Source organism: Lissotriton vulgaris, chromosome 4_1, assembly GCF_964263255.1.
Source record: "Lissotriton vulgaris chromosome 4_1, aLisVul1.2, whole genome shotgun sequence".
Lineage (NCBI taxonomy): Eukaryota > Metazoa > Chordata > Amphibia > Caudata > Salamandridae > Lissotriton > Lissotriton vulgaris.
This window is the reverse complement of record NC_141691.1, coordinates 1,450,408,333-1,450,425,832: the sequence shown is the minus strand read 5'-3', so window position 1 is coordinate 1,450,425,832 and position 17,500 is coordinate 1,450,408,333.

The window sequence follows — 17,500 nt, the reverse complement described above, 5'->3', positions numbered from 1 at the left end:
GCGATGCATCAATTTGGCAGGAATGCGCTGGTTCTGAAATTATGCTTTGGAGTCCATGGGTCGGTTTCTTCGTTGCAACACCAATACTTAATTTCAGGGGCCCAGGACTGGATTTGGCACCAATTGGCAGAGCAGAGCTCACAGCAGAGGAGACCAGGTGCTGGTAGCAAGATAATGGTGAAGTCTTTATTGTCCCTGAGACTTCCGTAATGGGAGGTAAACCCAAATAAACCCTTGGAGAACCTTTAGATGCAGGATGTTGGGAGTGAAGTCCAGTCCTTTCACTCCCAGGCAAGAAGCAGCAGGCAGCAGGCCAGCACAGCAAAGCAAGCAGCAAAAAGTCAGTCCCTCTTGGCAGCACACCAGTTCTTCCTCCTGACGGAATGTCCTTTGAAGTAGGGAGATTTCAAAGAAAGGTCTTTGTAGTGCCCCAGACCCTGTTCTTCCTGGACCTGTCTCCAGACTCACTACAGGGGGGTAGGCAGTTGTTTGTGTGGGGATAGACACAGCCATATTCAGGTGCAAGTGTCAGCTCCTCCCTCTCACGCTATGTCAGGAAGACCCATTAGTCTGGTGATGGGACATCAGGATATACAGGGCATACCTCCGCTCCCGTGGTGTGACTGTCCAGAGGGACTGCACAAAACCCAGCTGTCACCTTGACCCAGATGTGTAGTCTAGAGACAAGTAGAAGCACAGAATGGTTAGAGTAAGAAAATACCAACGAAAATAGCAGTTTTTCACTACCAGGACATGTAAAACTTAACAGCACATGTCCAACCTTTTAAACAGTAGTGGTCCGTGGAGGGAGTTCCGTGGGGCAGTGAGGCGGGGCGGGGGAAGGGCAGGGTGGGGGGTAGTAAGCACTGGAATATGGATGAATGGAGGTAAGTAAACATTTAAATAAATAAAATAAATGTATTTGTGCGCGCTCCATTGCATTTTGCGTTTGCAGCGCACAATGAAATTCATTTTATTTATTTAAATGTTTACTTACCTCTGTTCATCCATATTCCGGTGTTTACTACCCCCTACCCTGCCCCTCCCCCACCTGCTTCAATGCCCCACGGAACTCCCTCCACGGGCCGCTACTGCTTTTAAATACACTGCACCCTGCCAATGGGGCCTCCAAGGGCCTACCTTAGGGGTGCGTAATAAAAAAGGAAGGTTTGGGCCTGGCAAGTAGGTGAACTTGCCGGGTCGGCATCGCAATTTAAAACTTTACACACATGCTCTGCAGTTGCAGGCTTGAGACAGGTTGGAAGGGCTACACATGTGGGTGGCGGAATCAGTGCTGCAGGCCCACTAGTAGCATATGATTTAGAGGCCTTGGTCTCATGTAGTGCCCTGTACTGTGGACTTATTAGTAAATCAAATATGCCAATCATGGAGAAACGAAATTACATTACAGTATAAACACAGAGTGCATGCACTTTAGCACTGGTCAGCAGTGAAAAGGTGCCCAGTGTCTTAGGAACAGAAAAAATGAATATCAACACTCAGTCAAAAAGAGGAGGTCAGAAGCAAAAAGACAGGGGGAACCATGCCAAACGGTGCCAGGTCTAACACATATCCCCTCCAGTATAAAGTGGGGGGAACTTCCCAACTTCTTTGAGTTCTCTTCCCTAAGGCAGAAGAACATGGAAAGACCATCAGCGGTGGTGTCTTCTGTTCCAGGGCGGTGTTCCACCATAAATTCCATTCCCTGTAGAGAGAGGGACCAGATAAACAGTTTAGGATTCTCACCTCTGATCTTCATTAGCCATCTGAGGGGCCAGTAGTCTGTCTGAACCCGGGAGTGAGTTCCAAACAATCAGGGACATGGCTTCTTTAGCGCTTAGACCACAACAATAGCTTCCCTTTCTGTTGCATTCCACCTTGTTCCCTGGGAAGTAACTTCCTGCTAAAGAAGGCAACAGGATGGTCTAGTACCCTCTTAATTTAGCTGTGAGAACAAGGCCCCCACACTATGCTCTGAGGCATCAATCTGCACCACGAGTTCTTGAGAGAAGTCAGGAGTCTTGAGCACGGGCATCATGCACATGGCCTCATTCAGGGTGTCAAAAGCGGTGTGGCAGGCCACTGCCCAGATCTCCTGACGTGGCTGCTTCTTGCAAGACAGCTCTGGCAAGGGAGCAACAATGGTGCTGTGTCCCTTGATGAATCCCCAGTAATAACCAGTCAGACATAAGAAGGCTCTCACATCTGTCTGGGTCATAGGGGGTGCCTTAGCCAGAGTGGTGTCAATCTTTTGGTTGTAGGGGCTACACCTTGCCGCCCCATACTTTGTGACCCAAGTAAACCACACCCTGCCCTATCTTGCACTTACTGTCCTTGATAGTTATGCCAGCCCTGTACAGTGACCTCAGCATTTCCTGGAGATGGTACAAATGATCCTCTCTGCTGGAGTTGAAGATTCCAATGTAGTCAATGTAGAAGGCACTGAAGTTCTCCAACACAGCCAGAACCTGACTGACCAACCTCTGGAATGTGACAGGGGTGTTCTTTAATCCAAAAGGCATGACACGGAACTGGTAGTGCCCTTCTGGTGTTGAGAATGCTGACCTCTCGTTTGCACCCTCTGTCAAGGCAATTTGTCAGTACCCAGACGTTAAATCAAATGAGGTGAGTAACTTGGCAGCTCCAAGCGGATACATTAGCTCATCAGCTCTGAGGATGGGGTGTGCATCAGTCTTAGTGATCACACTGAGCCATGGTAGTCTACACAGAACTGGAGTTCAGGTGTGACACTGCATGGAGCAGCCTTGGGGACCAGAACCACTGAACTGGATCAAGGGCTGTTGGCGGGCTCAATAACCCCTAATTCCAGCATCTCAGAGGCTTCCTCTTTGATGCTTCCTGGGAGCTTGCACCCAGCCTTCCTACACCAAAGTGAGAGGTCCTCTCGAAAGGTGCCTGACTAGATGTTCAAAAGGGCTGAAGCCAACCCCCTTCTGTGGTACCTCCCTGTAGGACGCATAAAAGATTTGACAAGAGGGTGCCCCACTTACACTATATGGGTTCAGAGAGACCCATAATCATGCCTTTGATGGTACAGTTTAACCTTTCAACCAACCAATTTCTTTGGGGTGGTAAGAGAGGGAGAACTTGTAGCTTACTCCACATGCCTTCCACATGGCCTTTATGTACCCGGACATGAATTTGGTACTCTGGGTCAGATACAATCTCCTTGGGGAAACCCACATGAGCAAATCAATCAATCAATCAATCATGACATTTGTATAGCGTGCTACTCACCCGGAAGGGTCTCAAGGCGCTTGGGGAAAGGGTTCGCTATTTCTCGAACAGCCAGGTCTTCAGTTGCTTCCTGAAGGAGAGGTGGTCCTGGGTCAGTCGAAGGTGGATGGGGAGGGAGTTCCATGTCTTGGCCGCCAGGTAGGAGAAGGATCTGCCTCCGGCGGTGGCTCTTCAGATGCGTGGAACGGCGGCGAGGGCGTGGTTGGTCGATTGTAGCTGGTGGGTGGGAGTGTAGAAGGTCAGGCGGTCGTTGAGGTACTTGGGGCCCAGGTCGTGGAGAGACTTGTGTGCGTGGGTGAGGAGCCTGAACGTGATCCTCTTGCTGACGGGGAGCCAGGGCAGGTCCCTCAGGTTGAGGAAATATAAATTTTATGATCAAGATTGTGTTCCCTAGCGCGTACCCCACCGTCTCCATGTACCAGCTTAAAGTGCATGTAACTTCCCTCCTGTGCCAGCTATGAAGACGCAAATACATTTGCGTCTAACGTTAACATGTCCTCTTTCAGACCCACCCTGAATGGGTTGAATAGTCCGTTCCTAAGTATGCTATGCCAACGTCTTTTTGTAGTACACCTTACACGTTTTTCCAGCTCTGGCAAAGTAGGCCCTGAATTTCTGCCATCGAGCCATTTTTCTGGCTTCTGACTCTGACAGCCTCAGCCCAGGCTGCCTCTGTACCCGTGAACTCTGACTTACTTCCAGCGCGGTCCCCCGTGCTCAGCTCAGCCTGCTGCCTGCCAAGACTGACTATAACCTTCGAGTTATCTGTTCCGCTCCTCGAAAATACATTCCTGCCTACTGGTTCCAGTAAACATCCCCCTCAGCTGCAGGGCAAAGGGCCGACTCGTCTCCGTGCAAGTAATTCATAGCCTCTGTTACCATGCTCCCATGGAAGGCCCCATGCCCCACGCTTCTCATGCAGACACTCAGGCGCTTACACACGCATCCACAGTCAGGATAGAATAGCTTCTGCCCTAGAGACCTTTCCGTCCAGATAATATGGTTCCCAAACATCAGATATCAGATATGATAGAAGTACAAGTTGATCTGACATGCCAGACTTCTGTCTCTTTCCGTCAGTGTAAATGTCAAGTCCCCTGCACCCTCCAGTCTCACGTCAATCACACGTCATGCAGCTGCGCGCGCATCCAAGACTCCGATTTCTGCTGACATTGCAACATTTCTGTTAGTGCCACCCCTTTTGTGACACCTACTTGTGACGTTTCTAGCACACACCTCTAATTCACGCCTAGTATACGCCTTCTGATTACGTACCACTAACACGTGGATGCTGTTATCTTGTCTTCTCTCAGCTGTTACGCCTCCTATGTTGCTTTCAATGGTGTAAATTAAGTATATAAGCTATGTATTATCAATAAAATACAGCATATGCTCTCTATCCCTTCCTGGACCCTGTGTGGTGCCAGGAACCCGATATCAAGTTCCGGAACGATTCCTTTTTAAGGAATAAAACCCCTAAGAACTCTAACACCACGGACTCTGTTTCCTTCTTTCCGATTTGAGTTATTATTGATTAAGTACTTACCTGCATAGAAATTAAGAGAGTAAATTATATATTTACGACATTTTGGCGCCCGAATAGGGACCCCTCCCCCACCTCACGCGCCGGTTGGTGCATTGCAAGCTCTGTACCCTGCCATCAGCTAGACGGAAACTACGCGTACCGGCAGGATTTCCTGCATCTCCCTCTGGCCCACGGAGGTGACGAAGACTGCGATCAGTACCCAGACGAGGCGGTGAGGAGTGCGGAGGATCCCGACCAGAGCCTAGCCGAAAGAAGCAAGGTCCGAGGTGTCAAGAGGCCCACCAGTTTTCCGAAGTTTTCCGAAGTTCTCCGAAGTCGAGCCGAGTCCAGTCCAGTCGAGTTTTCCGAGGCCTTCCGATTTCCGTGCTTCCCGATGAGTACCATTGCTGGGACGTATCAAGACGGGTTTGGGTACACAAGTCCGGTCTGCACTGTTTTTAGACAGTGTATCTATACTGTTTAGCAGTACATCCGTTATTCAAGTTTCTGCACTGTTTTTAGACAGTGTATCTGTACTGTTTAGCAGTACATCAGTATAAAGGGGTAGTGATATATGTTTTCAATGTTTTTTCCTGTGAGTAATGTCGTGGTATGAATGTGACCGTTCTCAATGTGCATTATTGTGTTCTTGTATAACTAGCTGTATTCAGTATTAAGTAGTTAGGATTGAGCATTCAGTATTAAGTAAACAAGATGCCGTTCTTTAACAAGTTAAAGCAGATAGGAACTAGGAAAGGGATACTAGAGGAAGAAATTCCTATCCCCCCTAGGGACACTCCAGGTAACTTTATGTACCACAAGCATGGCTTAGATGCCATATTGTATCTAGATTTATGGGCCGATTACACGAAACATCTAGACGAAAGACACAGATGGCCTGTTACCGGAACATGGGATGCCGAGTGCATCATGAAGGTAGAAGAAGCATTATGGAAAAAGAAAGCCAGACAATCTCAGAAAGATGCCATAGAGTTTTGGCGTAAGGAATCGCATAAGCGTGCTGAAAAAGCACTACGTAGAGAAGACAGACTTAAAGAATCAGAAAAAGCCCAAGAAAACGAATTAGTTACTGAAGGGATCCGAGTAAAAACAGAACAAATAGACCGCGCACGAAACAATCTCGTAAACGGTATGTATCTCGCGGCCGAGGGTACACCTGAGGCCCTATCAGAAATACCGAAAAATCTGCCGCCACCATTAGTTCCAACTAAAGTAATGCATAAGACCACTAAAGACATATTCCTGAATTCCTATCTAGAGGATGTAGCACCCGCTTACACCAATCTGCCTGTCCGAGCCCTGCCTAGCGACAGGGACGGGGGTGGTAACCCGCTCCAAGATCATATTCCGCCAGTACCACAACAGAATACTGCTGTTCCACCACCTCCACCACTTCCTGTACCTAAAGTTGATTTACCGAAACCACGTTTACCTGACCCTACTAAAAGACAAATTCAAGTTCAGGTACCGACTCCACAGAGAGATAATGCCCAAGCTTCCGCCTCAGGAGGTGCGGCCGCGGGTCTTCGGACCCCGCCATTAACACACAGATGCAATCTCAGGGATATGCAGAGTCCTCTCACGTTCAGGTCACCCCGCCTTGACGCATTAAAAGAAAACCTTTCAGTTTGCAGATATGATCCAGTACCCGGTAAAGACGATAGAATGATATTGGCATCACTACGGTTAAGATCTGCTACTGATTTCCTGCTGTGCTATGCAGGAATGAAGGAACGCCTAGATAGAATATATGAGTTCGTTCAGACAGGGAAAGACCCTGACAGTATCAAGGATGCCATGGAGAAACAGAAAGTTGACATTCAAGCACAGATACTACGTTTTTTCATAAACTGTCTAATAAGAGAACGAGACAGGCCTGGGACAGATCAGAGCGAGTTAGATGCACTGAACAAGTGGGGTCAAAATATATCTGAAGGAAAGCATGACAAGGGGACTTGCATAGCCAGTATGTACAAGAAAATTAGAAAAGCAGTGATAGCAGCACACCAAAAAGAAAAAGAAAAGGCTTCCTCCGAGGAGGAAGAAGAACTTGAAGAACCAGAAAAGACTACAGATACTATAGCGTATGTAGGTAAGGGAACTTACCTTAGGAAAGGTATCCGCCCAGAAACCAAGAGAGTTTTTCTCTCTGCCTTAACCAACCCGAATTCTTCTGAACATCAGTTCCAGGAAACTGATAAAAGACTCCGAGAGAGAGTGGGGTACCACGTACTCTATTCTATGGATGAACAAGAACTAGCCCGGTCAGCCATATTATGGTCTGAAAATCCCGACATATATAATGATGACACGGTAGCACAGACGTTTCTGAACCTTTCCCCAGACGAACAGAAATTAGCAGGTGTATACATGATTCAGCACCTCCTAACGAAATACAGAAACCAACATTCTGATCCAGGCCCCTTATCTGAAATTCTAGAAGCACTACTCATGGATAGATGGAGAGGTTTAAGTACCAAGTTAATACAAATAATTCTAGAACAACGACACAGATATAACAATTTTGTAAAAACTGAATATGTTCCCGCTCCGACTCCCGAAAGAAAAATGTACCACATGCAATGCGGGGGTGTCATTGAAAGTCAGAACCCCTTACGAGAAGTACACCCAGTTATGGGTGAGGATCATCTCTTGAAACGTGTATATGTACACACACCACTGACTAAGTTAGAACTGTTAGAAATGAAGAAACTAGTCCCGTGTCACGATAAAGACCCTGCAGGTTTTCACAGAGAACTTAAAGACATGTTACTGATGGGGGATTACACCTATGAGGATATCATGAAAATGTTGAAGGTGCTGTTGCCCACGGGCATCTACGAGAAATTAAAGGAAAAGGAATGGGAAGTGGGGGACAAAAAGATTGTATGGGCAGAAATAGAAGACGAAGAGAACAAACGTGTCCCAGGGGTAGGCCTTGGGGATAAGACTAAAGCATTACCAGGTTTGATAGTACAGGTCCTGCCAAGGTTATTGACCACCAGAAAAGAAGACTGGGATGCAATCTCAGCATGTAAACAGAAACCCGACGAAGATACTAGTGACTTCTATTCAAGATTCGAGAAATGTTTTATTATTAATAGCAGCCTTAAACCAAGTAGCGAGTCGTACCCGCATCTTTTTGTATCGAAGTTAGTTGAGAATTCTCTGTTAGCGGTCAAAAATCGTGTATACAAGGTTGAGAGTACATGGCAAGCAAATACGCCATCCCAGATGTTACAAATGTTACAGTACCATCAGAACAGAATTAGAGAAGAACAAGATCAGGAACAGAAACGTATGAAAGACACGAAAATGAAAATGTTAGTAGCCCAGTCGGTACATACCGACGGAAACAGAAAGGGTACGAATCAGACAAGTCACAATACAGCTCCCGTTAAAGGGACATGTAATTACTGCAAACAGCCAGGTCACTATGTACATGAATGTCCCGTTCTGAGACATAACATATCAACAGGTAAAACTAAAGAAAGACCGCATCCATCAAGACAAGATCAGGTCCAGCAACAGACTTCACAGAATATACAGCCCATGCAGAACACACAGCCTATGCATGCTTCATCTCATACAGCACAGACAGTAGCGGTACCACAGCCCACCGCCGCGACTCAACAAGTTTCACAACAGATGTACCAGTATGCCCAATCTGCATATCCAGATTATCCCCGATATACATGAAACAGCCTAGAGAGGGAAGGTGGCTTGCCTCGTATTGAAATTCCTGTAGATCAAGAAGGTCCTTATGTACACAGTCATGTATTGGGAAAAGACAGAAAGTTTTTAATTGATACAGGGGCAAGCCGCACCACAATCAGCCATAATGAAGTCCCAGGGGCACCCCTCTCAGGCTCACAGAATGTTTCCCTTGGTTTTTCAGGACAGCCCATTGTAAATGAAGTATCTGAACCAGTCCCTCTGGCTGTGGGTCCGTTATCACGTGTTACAGACTTGTTACTTACGAAATCATGCCCAGAAAATCTGTTAGGAATTAAAACATTGAAGGCTTTAGGAGCCATAATCTGCTGTTCCCCGGAGGGGGTTAGACTCTTTTTGCGGGATTTCAAGGGTCATTATGTCTTACGAGAATTCGATGTCAGATTGAAAATTGTACCAGATCACCTATGGGCAACAGGCCCAACTGATGTAGGTTGTATGCATATCACACCATACCGTGTTACACTCAAGACAGGAGTAGTTTTACCACGAATCAGACAATACAAGTTACCACCCGATGCTGTAGTGGCTTTACTGAAAATCATTGAAGAGCTCATTGCCCAAGGAGTGGTCGTAGAGACCGACTCAAATATCTGTAATTCACCCATCATTCCAATTCTTAAACGTACTGATCCCAATGCACCGCCAGTATATCGGCTGGTGATTGATCTTCGAGAACTGAATAAATGTATTGTACCACAGTACCCTGTGGTCCCCGATATCTCTTCCCTATTGACTGCTATTGATTCAGAAGCAACGTTCTTTACTGTAATTGATCTCAAGAACGCCTTCTTTAGTGTACCTATTGATCCAGAGAGCCAATATCTCTTCGGATTCAGTTTAAATGGACGAAGTTTCAAATTTTCCCGCGCACCTCAAGGATTCACAGAAAGCCCCAGCATCTATAGTCAAGCACTGAAAAGACAACTAGATTGTATTCAAATGCCAGTTAACACCGCTTTACTGCAATACGTCGATGATCTGCTGATCACCGCACGAAGTGAGCCCGAATGTGAACAAGCATCACTGACAGTTTTACATTTTTTGGCCAACAAGGGACACAAGGTGTCTCCTTCGAAGCTACAATTCTGTGTTCAGCAAGTTGTGTACTTGGGTCACTTGCTGTCCAAAGTGGGGAGACAGCTCACTCCCGATCGCATTCAGTTAATTGTAAATATGCCGCAACCCCAGACACAAAAGGAAGTGCGGGCCTTCATAGGCCTCACCTCGTACTGCAGACAATGGATTCCTCAATATGCATTTCTAGCTAAACCACTCATCCAGTTAACGACGCAGGAGGCAGCAACTTCGACTGTCCTCCCTTGGACTCAGGAACATACACAAGCCTTTGAGGAATTAAAGAAAGCTTTATGTCAAGCACCAGTTTTAGCGACACCATGTTACAGCAAACCGTTTACACTTTTAGTTACAGAACGTGATGGTACAGCATTGTCTGTCCTCACTCAAGATCAAGCAGGTTCACATAAGCCTTGCGCTTATTTTTCTAGTACATTGGATTCAGTAGCCCAGGCACTCCCTGCATGCTTAAAGTCCGTAGCAGCAACAGCATTAGCAATCAGACAGAGCGACTCAATCGTCTTAGGCCATCAGTTAACAGTACAAGTTCCACACTCTGTAGAGGTTCTTTTAAACAGAACCCAGACTCAACACTTGACTATAGCCCGCCTGACAGGTTACGAATTGACGTTATTCCAGCCACACATAGAAATCAAACGCTGCAGCATTCTGAACCCCGCAACACTGTTACCTACAATTATGACAGATTCAGCTCCGCATGATTGCATAGAGATCATTAATGCAGTAACAAAGCCCCGACGAGACTTAACAGATGTTCCACTGACAAATCCAGACCTGACACTTTATGTGGATGGTTCATGTATGCGAACAAGTACAGGAGAATTAGTGGCCGCATATGCCGTGACCACTGAAACCGAAGTAAAAGAAACACATCGTATTGACACACTGTCTGCTCAAGCGGCAGAGCTTATTGCTCTGACCCGAGCCTGTATTCTAGCCAAGAACAGAAATGTTAATATATATACTGATTCCCGTTATGCGTTCGGAGTTGTACACGACTTCGGCATGTTATGGCAAGAACGAGGTTTTCTGACCTCTCACGGTGCCAAGATCCAACATGGTCCCCTCATCCAAGCACTGTTAGAAGCAATACATCTGCCTTCAGGCATATCTGTCATGAAGTGTAAAGCACATATTAAAGTTACAGATTCTGTTTCCCAGGGTAACGACCTGGCAGACCAGACAGCAAAACATACAGCACTGACTCACACTCAGACAACTGATATGATAAAGACAATAGGACCAGAAAATTGTATGACAGTCAGGGATCCCACACTAGATGTTATCGATATTCAGACACATGCTACTCCAGATGAAATAAAGAAATGGATTGAACTAGGAGGGATCCAGACAGATCAAGGTTGGATGACGAAGGGAAAATCTACATGGTTTCTCCCTGATTCTATGGTTCAAGTCATGGTTAATACAGCACATAGTCCAGCACATCTAGGAGAAAAAGCGATGTTAGACAGTTTACAAAATCTTTGGAGTAATAAACACTTACGAGCAGCAGCAAAACAGAAAGTGCGTACTTGCATGATCTGTTGTCAGTTCAATCCAGGTAAAAGCGTCCCTGTAGAGCAAGGTGGATTTCATCTTCCCGATCACCCTTTTGAAGTCCTCCAGATGGATTATATCCAGATGGACCGTTGTCGAGGATTCAAATATGTCCTTGTAATTGTTTGTGCACTTTCCCGTTGGACCGAAGCATACCCAGTCCCAGATTACACTGCTCCGACCACTGCCAGGCAGTTGGTTCGTGAATTCTTCCCACGGTACGGCTTGCCTCGTGTCGTGTACTCAGATAACGGTCAGCCATTCTCATCCGAATAAATGAAGCAGGTTTCCCTATTGCTAGGATACCAGTGGAGATTCCATTGTGTCCGACATCCCGAAGCCGCAGGCCTTGTAGAAAGGCATAACCAGACATTAAAGACACGCCTTGCTAAAATATGTCAAGAGAAAGGGGTCGACTGGATAGTCGCCCTGCCAGTGGCACTGTTCTACATGAGGATGGTTGCCCACTCGAGATCAGGGCTATCCCCGTACGAAGTGGTCTTTGGTAGACCACCGAATATGTGGGGGACGCCCATTCCAAAGAAAATTACCGATGTTGATTGTAATATGTTGACAGATTACCTTGCCTCCTTGATGTCTGCACTCCAATCATGTCGTTCACAGGTTGCCGCAGCTTTCCCCGACTACACTGATGTAAAGCCACATGACGTCCGTCCTGGGGATACAGTTTTCGTGCGGAACTTCGACAGGAAGAGTCCGCTGGAACCCCGCTGGAAGGAGCCAAAGACCGTCCTTCTCACCACGAGGACCGCAGTGAAACTGGAAGGCAGAAAGGGGTGGGTCCACACGAGCCATATCAAAAAATACAATGAACTGAAACCAGATCCAGGCTCGTCCACCCCCACCAAAGACTGTATCGAAACTAATGACTTTAAAGTTGCCGAACGAGAGAAAACTTCACAAGAAGAATATAAATCAAAGCTCCGATCTAGCAAGTCAGACAGTTTAATTGTTTAAGTCCTCCCCTAGGTGAATCGGTTAAATAGTTTCTGACATGTATCCCCTAGATCGAGATAGAGAGAGAGAGTTCAAGAAACGTACATACTGTAAATCACTGCGTAGTCACTGTATAGTGACATTGTTAATAATGTTTTTTCTAAGCCTTCTGATCATAATTGCCAGCATCCTTCTCCCTATCTACTACCCTATTTTCAAGCGTGAACAATCTGCTTACAATATTTCTGCTGAACATTCTTTTAGTGAGTTACCTCCACATGAACTTTCTTACAGACTTGCGCTGCGCAACAACACATTCATTAGTATGCTACATCATTCCCATCAGACTAATAATGCTACAGACTGCTGGATATGTGGCCGACTCCCTCCCTACCAGAATTACAAGGGAGCTCTGCCCCTCTTTCCGTACCCGTTCACTCACAATGGCTCCTGCGGTGCATGGTTTAAAATAATTAATTCCTTAGATCCTGATATTGCTGTTTTCGATGGGGGCTGGGTTTGGGGAAACTTGAACTTGGTCCTGCTCGACGTCTGTTACCCCGATAAGGAGGGACTCCCCATTAGAATAGGAACTGATCTAGAAAATGAAGTATATGGACTAGGAAATTACACCATTAACCTTATGATTCTTACTGTTCAATCCGAAGCTGTACCAGTTCTGCCCGCTATGTCAGTGTTACCAGTCATTGGTGAATTATGTGTCAGAAAGAAAGGTTCAGTACACTTAGGTCATAGTAAATGTACTACTGTGGTCGAATTTAGTGATTATGGTAAATCGTCCTTTAAAGCTATCAGTCATTCCTATTTTGTTTGTGGTCATACCGCATACATACGTTTACCTCCAGATTGGGATGGTACCTGTTACATAGCATTCCTTCTGCCACCTGTTTTTCTAGCTCCTCCTGATTATCACAGAAATACAAACATAGTAAAGAATAGACTCAGAAGGGATCTCTCGCTTGTCGATTACACTGAAACAGCATGGGAACAATACACCGATTTTAATAAAGGATTCTTTTTCTTTTTAGGCCCTGTCCAAAATAGTAAACTAATACGCAGATTAACTAGAACACTTGAAGCAGTAGTAAATGAAACTGCCTCCGCCTTAGGTAACTTAACAGAAGAGCAGTCCGCCATGCGGGTTGTTGTCCTTCAGAATCGTCTTGTTATTGACGTCATCTTGGCAGATAGAGGTGGAGCCTGTAAGGTCATCGGGTCAAGTTGCTGTGTTTTCATACCACAAAACGCACCATCTGTATATCAAGCTATTATACGTCTTCATAAAATTGCAAATCTGATACATCAGAATCCAGGCACCTGGACTTGGTCCGGTTGGTTCTGGACAACGTTAACCGCTTGGGGATGGAAGATCCTATCATTCCTAGGCATTGGCCTAGTCCTAGTATTCAGTTGCTGCCTGTGCCTGCAGTGCGGGCCAGCGATTTGTGGACTGTGTGCCACTTCATGTATTGAACATTCTAGTTTCCTTTCAAGACGTAAAAGAAAGAAAGAAGAGCAAATGATGTTACAAGAACAAACTGATCGATTCATGAGGGTCGATATATCATGAAGGGTCCGTAGGGAACAAGGAGGGAATGAGGAAATATAAATTTTATGATCAAGATTGTGTTCCCTAGCGCGTACCCCACCGTCTCCATGTACCAGCTTAAAGTGCATGTAACTTCCCTCCTGTGCCAGCTATGAAGACGCAAATACATTTGCGTCTAACGTTAACATGTCCTCTTTCAGACCCACCCTGAATGGGTTGAATAGTCCGTTCCTAAGTATGCTATGCCAACGTCTTTTTGTAGTACACCTTACACGTTTTTCCAGCTCTGGCAAAGTAGGCCCTGAATTTCTGCCATCGAGCCATTTTTCTGGCTTCTGACTCTGACAGCCTCAGGCCAGGCTGCCTCTGTACCCGTGAACTCTGACTTACTTCCAGCGCGGTCCCCCGTGCTCAGCTCAGCCTGCTGCCTGCCAAGACTGACTATAACCTTCGAGTTATCTGTTCCGCTCCTCGAAAATACATTCCTGCCTACTGGTTCCAGTAAACATCCCCCTCAGCTGCAGGGCAAAGGGCCGACTCGTCTCCGTGCAAGTAATTCATAGCCTCTGTTACCATGCTCCCATGGAAGGCCCCATGCCCCACGCTTCTCATGCAGACACTCAGGCGCTTACACACGCATCCACAGTCAGGATAGAATAGCTTCTGCCCTAGAGACCTTTCCGTCCAGATAATATGGTTCCCAAACATCAGATATCAGATATGATAGAAGTACAAGTTGATCTGACATGCCAGACTTCTGTCTCTTTCCGTCAGTGTAAATGTCAAGTCCCCTGCACCCTCCAGTCTCACGTCAATCACACGTCATGCAGCTGCGCGCGCATCCAAGACTCCGATTTCTGCTGACATTGCAACATTTCTGTTAGTGCCACCCCTTTTGTGACACCTACTTGTGACGTTTCTAGCACACACCTCTAGTTCACGCCTAGTATACGCCTTCTGATTACGTACCACTAACACGTGGATGCTGTTATCTTGTCTTCTCTCAGCTGTTACGCCTCCTATGTTGCTTTCAATGGTGTAAATTAAGTATATAAGCTATGTATTATCAATAAAATACAGCATATGCTCTCTATCCCTTCCTGGACCCTGTGTGGTGCCAGGAACCCGATATCAAGTTCCGGAACGATTCCTTTTTAAGGAATAAAACCCCTAAGAACTCTAACACCACGGACTCTGTTTCCTTCTTTCCGATTTGAGTTATTATTGATTAAGTACTTACCTGCATAGAAATTAAGAGAGTAAATTATATATTTACGACAAGGTGGCCGGGGATGTGGTTGCGTCGGGGATGTCCAGGATGAGTCGGGCGGAGGCGTTCTGGATGCGTTGGAGTCTTTTCTGTAGCTTGGCTGTGGTTCCTGCGTAGAGGGTGTTTCCGTAGTCCAGTCGGCTGGTGACGAGGGCCTGGGTGACTGTCTTCCTGGTTTCAGTCGGGATCCATCGGAAGATCTTGCGGAGCATGCGGAGGGTGTGAAAGCATGAAGAGGAGACGGCGTTGACTTGTCTGGTCATCGAGAGGGAGGAGTCCAGGATGAACCCCAGTTTGCGCGTGTGGTCTGTAGGCTTTGGGGCGGTGCCCAGGGCTGGGGGCCACCAGGAGTCGTCCCAGGCGGAGGGTGATGGTCCCAGGATGAGGACTTCCGTCTTGTCTGAGTTCAGTTTCAGGCGGCTGTTCTTCATCCACTCGGCGACGTCTTTCATCCCTTCGTGGAGGCTGGTTCTGGTGGTGTCGGGGTCTCTGGTGAGGGAGAGGATCAGCTGGGTGTCGTCGGCGTAGGAGATGATATTGAGGTTGTGTTGGCGTGCAATGGTGCGAGAGGTCTCATGTAGACGTTGAAGAGGGTGGGGCTGAGTGATGATCCTTGCAGGACGCCGCAGATGACTTCAGTGGCCTTGGATAGAAACGGGGGGAGGCGGACTCTCTGTGTTCTCCCGGCGAGGAACGAGATGATCCACTTCAGTGCGTTCCCTTGGATGCCGGTGTCGCTGAGGCGTTGGACTAGGGTGCGGTGGCAGACCGTGTTGAACGCTGCGGAGAGGTCCAGGAGGATGAGTGCAGCTGTTTCCCCGTTGTCGAGCAGGGCTCGGATGTCGTCAGTGGCAGCGATGAGGGCGGTCTCGGTGCTGTGGTTGGCTCTGAAACCGGATTGCGAGGGGTCGAGGGATCCATTCGTCTCGAGGAAGATGGCAAGTTGTCTGTTGGCGATCTTCTTTATGACTTTGGCAGGAAAAGGGAGGAGCGAGATGGGGCGGAAGTTTTTGAGGTCGGTGGGGTCCGCTGTTGGTTTCTTCAGTAGGGCGCTGAGCTCGGCGTGCTTCCAGCTCTCCAGGAAGGTGGCGGTGTCGAAGGAGGTGTTGATGACGTCTCGGAGATGGGGTGAGATGGTGGAGTCGGCCTTGTTGAAGACGTGGTGGGGGCAGGGGTCCGTCGGGGATCCTGAGTGGATGGTGTTCATCGCGCGGGCTGTGTCTTTGGTGGTCACCGTGGTCTAGGTGCGGAGGGTGGCGGTGGGGTGCGTTGGTTCGACGGTTGGGAGCGTGGATGGTGCGCCGAAGCTGTTGTGGATGTCGGCAATCTTGCGGTGGAAGAATGAAGCGAGGGAGTCGCAGAGGTCTTGTGAAGGGGTGATGTCGGTGTTGCCGGTGCTGGGGTCGGAGAACTCCTTGACGATGCTGAAGAGTTCCTTGCTGTCGTGGGCGTTGTTGTCCAGTCTGTCCTTAAGTGATTTCTTCTTGGTGGTGCGGATGAGCTGGTGGTGCTTGCGGGTCGCGTGTTTGAGGGCGGTCATGTTGTCAGTGGTCCGGTCGAGGAGCCAGGCTTTCTCGAGGGTGCGGCAGGGCTTCTTGGAGTCCTTGAGTTCGTCGGTGAACCAGGGGGCCTTCTTGCTTCTGGGTCTGCTGGGAGGGTTCTTCAGTGGTGCGAGATCGTTGGCGCAGGTAGTCAGCCGCTGTGTGAAGTTGCAGGCCGCTTCGTTGGGGTCCGTTGTGCTGGCTGGTGGGTTTTGGCTGAGGGAGGTGGTGAGCTGGTCGGCGGTGATCTTGCTCCAGCTTCTGTGAGGAGCCTGTTGCGGGTGGTGGTGGGTTGTGGTTTTTCTGAAGCTGAAGTGAACGCAGCTGTGGTTGGTCCAGTGGAGTCCGGTGGAGTGGCTGAAGGCGATGTGCTTGCTGGATGAGAAGACTGGATCAAGCGTGTGGCCGGCGTAGTGGGTGGGGGTGTTGACCAGTTGCTTGAGTCCGAGGTTGGCGAGGTTGTCCAGCAGGGTGATGGTTTTGCGGTCCTTGCTGTTCTCCAGGTGGAAGTTGAGGTCCCCTAGGAGGATGTAGTCGGCGGAGGGGAGGGCGTGTGGGCTGATGAAGTCTGTGATGTCTTCGCTGAATTGTGCGCGTTGTCCCGGGGGTCTGTAGATGAGGGTGCCTCTGAGGGTCGTCTTAGGGTTGGTGTGAATCTGGAAGTGGAGGTGTTCGGCGGCGGTGAAGGTATCGTCGGCGTCGGTCGTGATGCGGATGGTGTTCTTGTGGACGATGGCGATTCCTCCTCCGGTCTGGTTGACGCGGTCCCTCCTGATGATCTTGTATCTATCCGGGATGGCGATGGTGATGTCAAGGGCTGAGGAGGCGTTCATCCATGTTTCAGTGAGGAAGGCGATGTCTGGTGAGGTTGTGTCGAGCAGGTTCCAGAGTTCGACAACGTGTCTGTGGACGGAGCGGGTGTTGAGCAGGATGCACTTGAGGTCGCTGTTGTGTTTGGCTTGGCGGGT